This window comes from Arachis stenosperma, chromosome 2 (genome assembly GCF_014773155.1).
Source record: "Arachis stenosperma cultivar V10309 chromosome 2, arast.V10309.gnm1.PFL2, whole genome shotgun sequence".
Taxonomy (NCBI): Eukaryota; Viridiplantae; Streptophyta; class Magnoliopsida; order Fabales; family Fabaceae; genus Arachis; species Arachis stenosperma.
In genome coordinates, this window is record NC_080378.1 from 96,697,365 (window position 1) to 96,709,293 (window position 11,929).

Consider the following 11,929-nt stretch of genomic DNA (forward strand, 5'->3'; position numbering starts at 1 on the left):
AAAAATTAAGTTCACCGAAGAGTACTAATATTTACTCATATCGGTGAATATCTAGCTTGATAATAATATTATTAACTAAATTTTATTTTTAAATAAAAAATATCAATTACTCAAATTAAAATATCCATATAATTTTCATTACTTATAAATTATTGGAATTATAGTTTTAATTATATAAAATATTTCATCATAAAATATATGTATATAAGAATATGAATTTGATGAATTTCAAATAGTTATAAAATTAAATTTAATTACTTATAATAAAATAATTTTTAAAAAAAAACTCAAATTTATAAAATAAATTATAACTTATTTATATTTATATTTTAAAAAATTTGGGTCATTACAAATAATATATGAAAATATACTTTATGAAATTAGATTACTCATAATTTATTTAGTATTGTTTTATTTAGTACTATTTTAGATTATAAATATTACTTTGATATGACTCTATTGTTAATTATAATTAGTTTTTTATTTATTTTGTCTTTTTAGTGGGATGAATAATTTATATTTTAAAAAAATTACAATGATAAACATAATATACAACTATCATAATTACAAATTTTAATAAAGGTAAACAAATAAATAAAAAAAGTTGGCACACAGCAAAAATAAAGTACAACAATTTTTTTTGGTACCAATAAATTATATATAACCAGTGTGACTATTTTTATCATTATTTATTTTATCGGACTGTACAATGCTATTATCACAACACTCAATCCTTCTTGGACCCGCAATACATTAAATTCCAAACATTTTTTGGATTTCCAAAAAAATCCAATAACTTAATCATCATTATTAATAAAATCAAATGACATCAAATTAACTGGCCTCTTCCATCAAATTTTTGGGCACACTGTAAGACCTGTCGAAAACCTTGAAGGCAATAAACACACGCGTAAGCTTCTCCACTGCGCCACCTAATTTCAGCACCTGCTGAAAATTTTCTCCTTCAACACCATAGCATTACCCTAACAATATATAGTAATGTAATTAATTAAATATAATTAAAATAACATTATTAAGTGAAGCCAATTTAGATATTTGAAATTATAAATTTATAATTGAAAATATAAAATGTCAAATAAAAATATCAATAATGATCTCTAATTATTTTTTAAATAATTATTAGAATTTAAACTCAAGCAGGTAATAAAAAAAGAGAGCACTCATCTAGTCTGTAAAGAGTAATGATACAAGTGAGGTATTTTAGTCCTATAAATAAATGTCATTCTAGGTTCATAAATAAGAGTTATTAGAAATATATGAAAAGAGATGTCATAATATACACATTTATACAATACATTGCAATAAAGGATTTCAAAATCGGAGAACTCTAATTTTTTCTTTTTCTTTCTTACTTACAAGGCTGCAACTCTTCTTTTCTTCTGCAATATATTTTGTCACTGCTTCTGTTATTTTTTCCTAGCCTGAACCATCTTCACATGGTATCAGAGCCAGTGTTGTTGTTGTTGCTCTCCAATTCCTTCTTTTTCACTGTGAAATCCATTAATGGCTGCTAAAACCCTAATCCTATTTTTTTTATTGTGTTGTGTGTTTAACCTTTGTTTCTTGATGTTGGCGTCTTCGAATCCATGACTTTATCTTTGAATTCAACAACAAGAACTTTCTTGCACTTATTCTTAACAAATTAGGTGACTTGAATTTTGTAACTTGGCAGCAACATGTATTGTTCGCTATCAAGGAGCAAAAATTTAGCCGATCATATTCAAGAAGGAACGGTTCCTCTATAATACGAATTTGATGCTATTAAGGCAGTAGGGACAATTTCTACAAAATATACAAAATGGATGTTATAGGATTATAACTTGAGTTCTTGGATTTTGACTTCTGTAGATGCTTTTATCAAGAGCAGAATTCTTTACTGTACATCTACATCGCAAATTTGGAAAACACTTCAAGTGTATTTTGAAAAAAATACTAAAACTAAGGTCAAGCAACTCAGAAATCAACTAAAAAATGCTCAAAAAATAAAATCTCAGTATATCAGGTTATCTCTCACAAATCAAGAACATTATTGACTCACTGATAGCACTTGGCTATCATATGAAGCATGAAGATCAAATTGAAGTCATCTGTGAAGGGCTCCCGGAAGAATTTTCAAACTGCAGCACCTTAGTTCAAGCTAAACCTGAAATGTTTAACATTAGTGAAGTCGAAAACTTGCTCATTTCTCATGAAGACACCATCAAAAAGTTCAAAAATGCTTCTCTTTCTCTTGCTCAAGCCAATTATGGCCAAGAAAATTTTAATAATCAAGATTTAATAATAGAGGATTTGGAGGCAGAAGAGGTGGAAGATCTGTCAGATTCTTTCATGATGGAAGGAGTTCTTGGCAACTTCAGAATTGACAGCAATGGCAAGTATGTAGCAGATTTGGCCATACTGCTCTTCAATGGTTCTTTCGTTTTGATCAAAATTTTCAAGGGCAGCCTTCTCATTCTAACCCAGCTCTTTCATCACAATCCTCCAATACATCAGTTTCTCATATACCATCTCCTTTCACTTCTTTCCATCAACCTCAGTTCTTTCTTGCTTCATAATTCATTGCCACTGACAACTCTTGGTATTCTGATTTTGGTGTAAGGCACCACTTAACCATGATTCATCATGTCTTATTTCGTTGGTGACTATATAGGACCTTATTAGTTATATGTGGTAAATGGTTCAGGTATTTCTATTGCAAAAATAGGTCATTCTTTATTAACTAACCCCATCACTAACAAGATTTTTATTTTAAAGAGTTTACTGCATATTTCCCAACTTGCAAAAAATTTAATAAGTGTGTCCAAATTCTATTTAGACAACAATGTCTTCTTTGAATTTCATCCCTTTCATTATGTTGTGAAATCACATGTATCCAAAGAAGTTCTCCTTTATGGATAGCTTAAAAATAGATTGTATGCCTTTGACAATATTAGCATCCTAAAATCTGTTAATGATTTTTCTGGTTTTCACTCTTTTTTAGCTAACTGTAAAACAAATCTTGAAGTTTGGCACAAAAAATTAGGACACCCTTTTTTCCTTATTGTTCAAAATGTTCTCACTCATTGTAATATACCATGTTCTAATAAATCAGATTTTGCGACTTTTGTGTGTAAACCTTGTTATAAAGGAAAAATGCATACTTTACCCTTTCCTCTTCTACTACAGTTTACTCTTTTCCTTTGGAACTGATTTTTATTGATGTTTGGGGCCCTAGCTCCACTGTTTTTAGATCAGGTTTCAAGTATTACATGAGTGTTATTGATGCTTATACCCAATATACTTGTCTTTATTTATCTAAGTCTCAAGTATTTCAAGTGTTCTAGCAATACAAAAATCTTATGAAAAAACAAACTGATTGTGCTTTAAAGTCTATTTAGATAGACAATGCACAAGAATTTCTCTTCCAATACTTTCAAAACCTTTCTTCATGAATATGACATCTTCCACAGGTTGTCTTTTTCCCACACTCATCAACAATAAGGTATTATTGAGCAAAAGCATAGGCACATCACTGAGATGAGTCTAGCTCTCTTAGCTACTACTAATCTTTCCCATATCTTCTGGGGAGATACTTTCCTGACAGCAGCCTTCTTAATTAATAGACTACCTACAAAGGTTTTAAATTTCAAAACTCTTTATGAAATGCTTCACAAAACTAAATCAAATTACTCTCTCTTGCGGATCTTTGGTTGTGCATGCTTTCCTCACCTTCGGTCTTATAATCAATATAAATTAGACTATCGATCTTACTTGTGCTTGTTCTTAGGTTATGTGCCATAATCCAAAGGTTTTAAATGCTTAACTAAGTCCAGAAAGATTATTATAGCTAGGAATGTCTTATTTGATGAAAAGCTCTTTCCTTATTCTTCCACGTTTCCAACTAACTCCAACTCCTCATCCCTCTCCTTCCCTTCTCTTTCTTCTGGTCATCCCAATTTTTCTGTTCCTCCTATTCCAATTTCTACTTCTAATTACACTTTTGATGCCAATATTTAGCTTCCCCCATTATCTCTTAATAATAATATTTCTAATACTCCTATATCCGCATCCACACCTTCAGACAATTCTCCTTCCCACCCTGTTGATCCCAATTTTTCTTCATCTATTCCTATTTCTGGTATAAAATTACGATTATCAGCTCCATTTTCATTCCCTATTCTTCCATCTTTTCCTCCCTCTACTACAAACACTCGTGCAATAATAACTCGCTTTAAATCTAGTGTTATTAAACCACATGCTCTAAATACTACTGTTCTTCACATTGACCTATTTTAAAATCCCCAAAAAATTGTCACTCAAGCTCTCAAGACAAGTCACTGGTTTCAGGCTATGCAAGATGTATATAGTGTCTTGATGACAAATAAAACTTGAAACTTGGTGCAGCCTCCTCCAAATGCATCCATTATTGGTTGCAAGTGGATTTTCACTATTAAACGTGGCCCTGATAATTCCATCAAGAAATACAAAGCTCGGTTAGTAGCTAAGGATTGTTATCAAATTGAAGGTTTGGATTATTCTCAAATATTCAGTCCAGTGATTCGCCCTACTATAATTCAAATCATTCTCTCTTTGGCATTGTCCAAAGGCTGGCTCCTGCGCCAGTTTGATTTTAATAATGCATTTCTTAATGGTGAATTAACTGAACATGTTTATATGACACATCCTCCTGGGTTTCATTCTTCCAATTTAGGAACTGTTTGCAAACTTGATAAGGCCATATATGGTCTTAAGCAAGCACCTCGTGCTTGGTTTTTGAAACTTAAATCTACTTTAAACAGTCTTGGTTTTGAAAATACCAAGGCTAACATTTCTTTATTCTACAAATTCTCTTCTACCTTTGTTATGTATTTACTTGCATATGTCGATGACATTGTTATCACTGGAAATAATAACATTGAGATTGAACAGATAAATGTCCAACTTAATTCTATTTTCTCTTTAAAAGATTTAGGCCAATTACATTATTTTTTTGGTTTAAAATTCAATTCGTAGATCCCGGTGCTTTCCACATTTCTCAGTCTAAATACATTCTTGATCTTCTAAAAAGAGCAAATTTGAGCCATTCAAACTCTGTTTATACTCTTATGCTATCCACAGTTCATCTCACATTAAAAGGGGCTGACATTTTTGAACAACCTACACTATATCGTTCCATTGTAAGAGGTCTCCAATATGCTACTCTAATCCACCCTGAAATTGCCTATGCTGTGAATAGGGTAAGCCAGTTCATGCACCATCCACTACAACATCACTGGTCAACTGTGAAGCAAATCCTTCGATACTTATCAGTACAATCCATCATGGCCTTCACTTTTCTAAGAGCACTGATTCTCAAATTTTTGCTTTTGCAGATGCTACTTGGGAAACTGACTAGGATGATAGGAAGTTTACCAGTGTTTACTGCATCTATCTAGGCTCAAATCCCCTTTTTTTTTTGGAGTAGCAAGAAGCAACAAGTTGATAGTAGATCTTCTACTGAAGCTGAATATCGATGCTTGGCTGAGGCAACTGCAAAAATCATCTGGATCCAGAAGTTGCTTGCTGACATTCGTGTCGCCTCGTTTGTAGCCCCAACTATGTATTATGATAATTTAGGAGCAGTAGTCCTACTCAGTCAGAATCCTGTGTTGCATAGCCATAGCAAACATCCATTTTCACTCTCAAATTGCCGATGTGCTAACTAAACCCCTCACTGAGCCATCCTTCATAAAATTCAGAGACAAACTAAGTTCTTTTAGCTCCGACTCTCAGTTTAAGGGGAGGTGTAAAAAGTAGTGATACAAGTGAGGTATTTTAGGCCCATAAATAAGTGTCATCCTAGGCCCATAAATAAGAGTCATTAGTCATATATGAAAAGAGATGTCACAGTATATACATTGTACAACACTTTGCAATAAAGGATTCCAAAATCAGAGAACTCTAGTTTTTCCTTTCTCTTTCTTGTTTACAAGGCTGCAACTCTTCTTCTCTTCTGCAGTATACTCTGTCACTGCTTGTGTTATTTTCTCCTAACCTGAACCATCTTCACATAGTCATCAACAATAAAAAATAGTTTAATTATTTTGTTAGTCTATATAATTTTATCAAAGTTATAATTAGATCTTGATAAAGTTTTAAGTGCTGTCAAAATTACTCACGAAAAATTAAAACTGAAGTTATACCCATAAAAAATAGAATTCGATCAACAAAACTAACCAAATGCTACAAAATAATTCAAAATTTTCAAATTTCTCCTTTCTCTAATCTAACCTAATTCCAAATTTTCACCCACACATTCTTCCTATCACAATCTGCAGTCATTGCCACCACCTATCCCACCCCACTATCCTCTGATAACCAACTATAGCTCCTATATCACAACAACACCACCAATAACAACACCATGACGAAGCCTGCAACAACAATACTGATAACAATCTCTTCTTAAAAGTTTGACGGCAAGTAATCACACAACCTCTTCTACTCCTGCAATGTCGACTCTGGCGTGTGGTCTAAGAAGGAATGGGTCCTTCCTGAGATCGATAGCAATAATATTTTGCAATTTGTTTGGGTTAGGGTGGTGGCTTCAAGTTGTTTAGGTTGGGGTGAGAAGAGGTGGTGGTTATTGGCTAGGTGGGGTGGGATGAGAAGAGGATGTGACTAAAAATTTGGGACTAGGTTAGGTTAGAAAAAGGGATAATTTGAAAATTTTGAATAATTTTGTAATGTTTGGATAATTTTGACGGTTAAACTCTATCTTTCATGGGTATAACTTTAGTTTTAATTTTTTCACTACAAGAAAAATGATGTATACCGTTAGATTTAGCGTGGGACATTAGCGGTGGGTTTACCGGTGGATTTATCGACGGATTTGGTAATAAATTTGTCAGGTAAAAAAGTTACCATCAACTTCAATTTTTTTAATGGTAAATTCGCTAGTAATAATTGGAGAAAAAATAATGGCATGAACATTATCACTGGATAAATCCGTCGATAATCCTAATTAATGCAACGCTGCATTTGGTCACTCGCAAAGCGTTACTGTCGAATTTATCCGCTTGTAATCTTGTCCTAAATTTGAATCGAAAACCCTCTTCCCCCTTATTTTCGAATTACACACTCTCTCTAATCTACTTCTATCTCTCTCTTTCCTTCTCTCTCCACAACCAGCCTCCTCCGCCAGCGTCGGCAACCACCAACAGCGTCCAAAGACTACGTGAACTCGGTTAGTGCTCCTTGCGTCGGGTTGGTCGCTCCATCGCTGCTACTGCTCTCTGTGTCGCTAGAGCTACCTCCTTTCTTCCTCCAGGTAGGTTGTCTTCCTCCCTTTTCCTATTATTGTTTTGCAATTTATTTGAAAAAAAAAATCCTAATGTAGCCTGCCGGTTGGTCACCGCTGCCACCGTTGCGCCGTCCATGCTGTCACTACGCCAAAAAGTCCTGTGTGCCACCATTGTCTCTAGGTAACTCACTCACTAGTTAGTTTAGAGTATAGAGTAGTTAAATCCTAAACATTAATTTAGCTTTGCCCTCTCTCTCTCTCTCTCTCATCTTTGGTTGCAACCAAACTTTCAATTCACGTTTAACTTGTTTTAATTCATCAAATTTGTTCAATATCTCACGTTTATTTAATCCTACTTTGGGTGAAGATGATTTTCTCAAGAATCACACACACACACATGTCTTTGGTAGCAACCAAACTTTCAATTCACGTTTAACTTGTTTTAATTCATCAAATTTGTTCAATATCTCATGTTTATTTAATTCTACTTTTAGTGAAGATGATTTTCGTGTTTGTATCGAGAAACATACACACACACACATCTTTGGTTGCAACCAAACTTTCAATTCATGTTTAGCTTGTTTTAATTCATCAAATTTGTTCAATATCTCATGTTTATTTAATCCTACTTTTGGTGAAGATAATTTTCGTGTTTGTATCGAGAATCAAATTATCTATCTATAATGTTGTAAATGATCTATCTGTAATCTTTTTAATTGGATTAGCCAGGACTCCCTCTTGGTTACTGTAAAGCATAGGATGAATACTTCTTCTATGCCCATAGTAGCTCAAATGTTAAGTAATAACTGATATTGTCTGTCATTTGTTTGATATTTTATTTTTATTTTTTTAACATATTTTCAACTTTTGTTTGAGAACAGTTAGATGGATTTTCGTAAACTTGGGCTGAATTTCTTATATCCTGTATGTGTTAGGATTTTTCATTTAACATAAGATTTAGCATAGCTGTTCCTAGCTGGTAAGTTTCTTTAACATGTTATTTTTTATTTTTTTCATTGTTCAGCATTTGTGTTGTTCAAACCATTTATACAAGTTTCAAAGTATAAACATCATCTTTGTAGTTATTAATTAATAATTTTATATTGCACTGATATTAAACTATTCATCATTCAAGTATGGTAATTTTTCTTTGTTATCTTACATGTTTTTCTTCATTTTAAGTTTGTTAAGGTAGAGCTAATGAAAGAGAAATTATTGAAAAATAATCAGCAAACTTATTGAGTCCCTAATTTTGTCAAGGTTAAATTGCACTATACTTTTTGTTTTATTATTTTATTTTTTGAGCTATTTTACGATTTTGTCAAAGAATTGTTGAAAGGTCTTTCTTTTGTGTTACAAATTGCAATTTAGAAAAATTAGAAGTAGAAAGGAACAATACCTTTTTTTTAAAACTTAATATGTCATTTATCTTTGTATGTTGGATTTGTTTAATTCAAAATTTGATATGTAAGATTTTAAGTTCATATTGAGACTTATTTCTTCTTGTTAAAATTGTTATTTAAAATTGGATCAGATTGTTTAAAAAATTAAAATTTAAGTTTATTGGCAGATTTGTCGTGGAAATCCGCCGGTAATTATTAATTTAATTATTAGTAAGTAATATATTACCGTCAGATTTACCGGGGATAAATCCGATGGTAAAAATTATTGGCGAAAATTTTCTGACGATAATTATCGGTGGACGAAAAAATCCACCACTAAACAATTATTGACGAGGTTTATACCGTTAAATTTATTCTGATGCTAAATCCGTCAATAAATATGACGGTATCTGGCGAATTTCTTGCAGTATTTATGGGTAGTTTTATCAGCGTTCAAAACATTTGTGGGTAGAAATAGTAGTTTATTCTTAGATCTTTATTTTTTTCCCTTTCAATTGGGTTTCTATATAGCTTTTAAATTAACAGAATATTCCTCCCAAAAAATATGTAGTAAAAAAACTAATTAGGTTCTTTGATGAGCGGATAATTTATACGCTTTTTAGCATTGTTTTTAGTAAGTTTTTAATAGGATCTAGTTACTTTTAGGGATGTTTTTATTAGTTTTTATGCTAAATTCATATTTCTGGACTTTACTATGAGTTTGTGTGTTTTTCTGTGATTTCAGGTAAATTCTGGCTGAAATTGAAGGACCTGAGCAAAACTCTGAACAAAGGCTGACAAAGGACTGCTGATGCTGTTGGATTCTGACCTCCCTGCACTCGAAATGGATTTTCTGGAGCTACAGAACTCCAAATGGCGCGCTCTCAACGGTGGTGGAAAGTAGACATTCAGGGCTTTCCAGAAATATATAATATTCCATACTTTGTTTGAGATTAGACGACGCAAACTGGTGCTCAACGCCAGTTCTACGCTGCATTCTGGAGTCAAACGCCAGAAACACGTCACAAACCAGAGATGAACACCAAAAACACGTTAAAACTTGGCGTTCAACTCCAAAAGGAGCCTCTGCACGTGGAAAGCTAAAGCTCAGCCCAAGCACACACCAAAGTGGGCCCCGGAAGTGAATTTCTGCATTTAAACCTACTTCTGTAAACCCTAGTAGCTAGTCTAGTATAAATAGAACACTTTACTATTGTATTTTCATCCTGGATTGTATTTTTGATCCTGTGATCACGTTTAGGAGGGGCTGGCCTCTCGGCCATGCCTGAACCTTTTTCTTATGCATTTTCAACGGTAGAGTTTCTATATTCCATAGATTAAGGTGTGGAGCTTTGCTGTTCCTCGAGTTTCAATGCAATTACTACTACTTTCTATTCAATTCAGTTTATTCCTATTCTAAGATATTCTTTGCACCTCAACCTGATGAATGTGATGATCCGTGACACTCATCATCATTATCACCTATGAACGCGTGACTGACAACCACTTTCGTTTTACCTTAGACCGGGCGCATATCTCTTGGATTCTTGACCCACGACGCATGGTTGCCTCGCCTGACAACCTAGCCTTCCATTCCGTGGAATCAAAGTCTCCGTGGTATAAGCTAGAATTGATGGTGGCATTCATGAGAATCCGGAAAGTCTAAACTTTGTCTGTGGTATTCCGAGTAGGATTCAAGGATCGAATGACTGTGACGAGCTTCAAACTCGCGATTACTGGGCGTGATGACAAACGTAAAAGGATAGAAGATCCTATTCCGGTATGATCGAGAACCGACAGATGATTAGCCGTGCTGTGACAGAGCATTTTGGACCATTTTCACTGAGAGGACGGGATGTAGCCATTGACAACGGTGATGCCCAACATATAGCTTGCCATGGAAAGAAGTAAGAAGGATTGAAGGAAGGCAGTAGGAAAGCAGAGATCCAACAGGGAAAAAGCATCTCCATACACTTATCTGAAATTCTCACCAATGATTTACATAAGTATTTCTATCTTTATTTTCTGTTTATTTATTATTATTATTCGAAAACTCCATAACCATTTATCATTCGCCTAATTGAGATTTACAAGATGACCATAGCTTGCTTCATACCAACAATCTCTGTGGGATCGACCCTTACTCACGTAAGGTATTACTTGGATGACCCAGTGCACTTGCTGGTCAGCTACACAGAGTTGTGACAAATTATGAATTGAGATTAGAGCACCAAGTTTTTGGAGCCATTACCAGAGATCACAATTTTGCGTACCAAGTTTTTGGCGCCATTGCCGGGGATTGTTCGAGTTTGGACAACTGACGGTTTATCTTGTTGCTCAGATTAGGTAATTTTATTTTAATTCTAAGCTTTTTATTTTTATTTTCTTCGAAAAAAAAATCTTTCAAAAATTATTCCTTTTGTTTTCAAAAATCTTCAGAATTTCTAAGAATGAATTCTAGAGTTTCATGAAGCATGTTGAAGCCTGGCTGGCTGTAAAACCATGTCTAAATTCTTTTGGACCGAGGCTTCCAAACCATCAGCATAGAGGCAAGTTAATTTGATGACTTAGCTGTTGTATGTCTGACTCATATGCTAAAGCTTGGCTGGCCATTGGCCATGTCTAGTGTTTTGGACTAGAGCTTTCATTGAAAGCTTGGCTGGCTAGTTAGCCATGTCTAATTCCTGGACTGGAGCTTTAAACTAACATTGCAAGATTCCTGGAATTCCTCTTAAAAATTTTGAAATCCTTATTTTCCTTTTCCAAGTAATTTTCGAAAAAAATACCAAAAATATAATAAAATCATAAAAATCAAAAATATTTTGTGTTTCTTGTTTGAGTCTTGAGTCAAATTTTTTTAGTTTGGTGTCAATTGTATTTTTCTAAAAATTTATGTATTTTTTTAAAATTCATGCATTCATAGTGTTCTTCATGATCTTCAAGTTGTTCTTGGTAAGTCTTCTTGTTTGATCTTGATATTTTCTTGTTTTTCATGTGCATTCTTGCATTCATGGTGTCTAAGCATTAAAGATTTCTAAGTTTGGTGTCTTGCATGTTTTTTTTGTATAAAAAATTTTTCAAAAATATGTTCTTGATGTTCATCATGATCTTCAAAGTGTTCTTGGTGTTCATCTTGACATTCATAGTGTTCTTGCATGCATCATGTGCTTTGATTCAAAATTTTCATGTTGTGAGTCATTTTCATGTTTTTCTCTCTCCTCATTAAAAATTCAAAAAAAATAAAAAAAAATATATCTTATCTTTT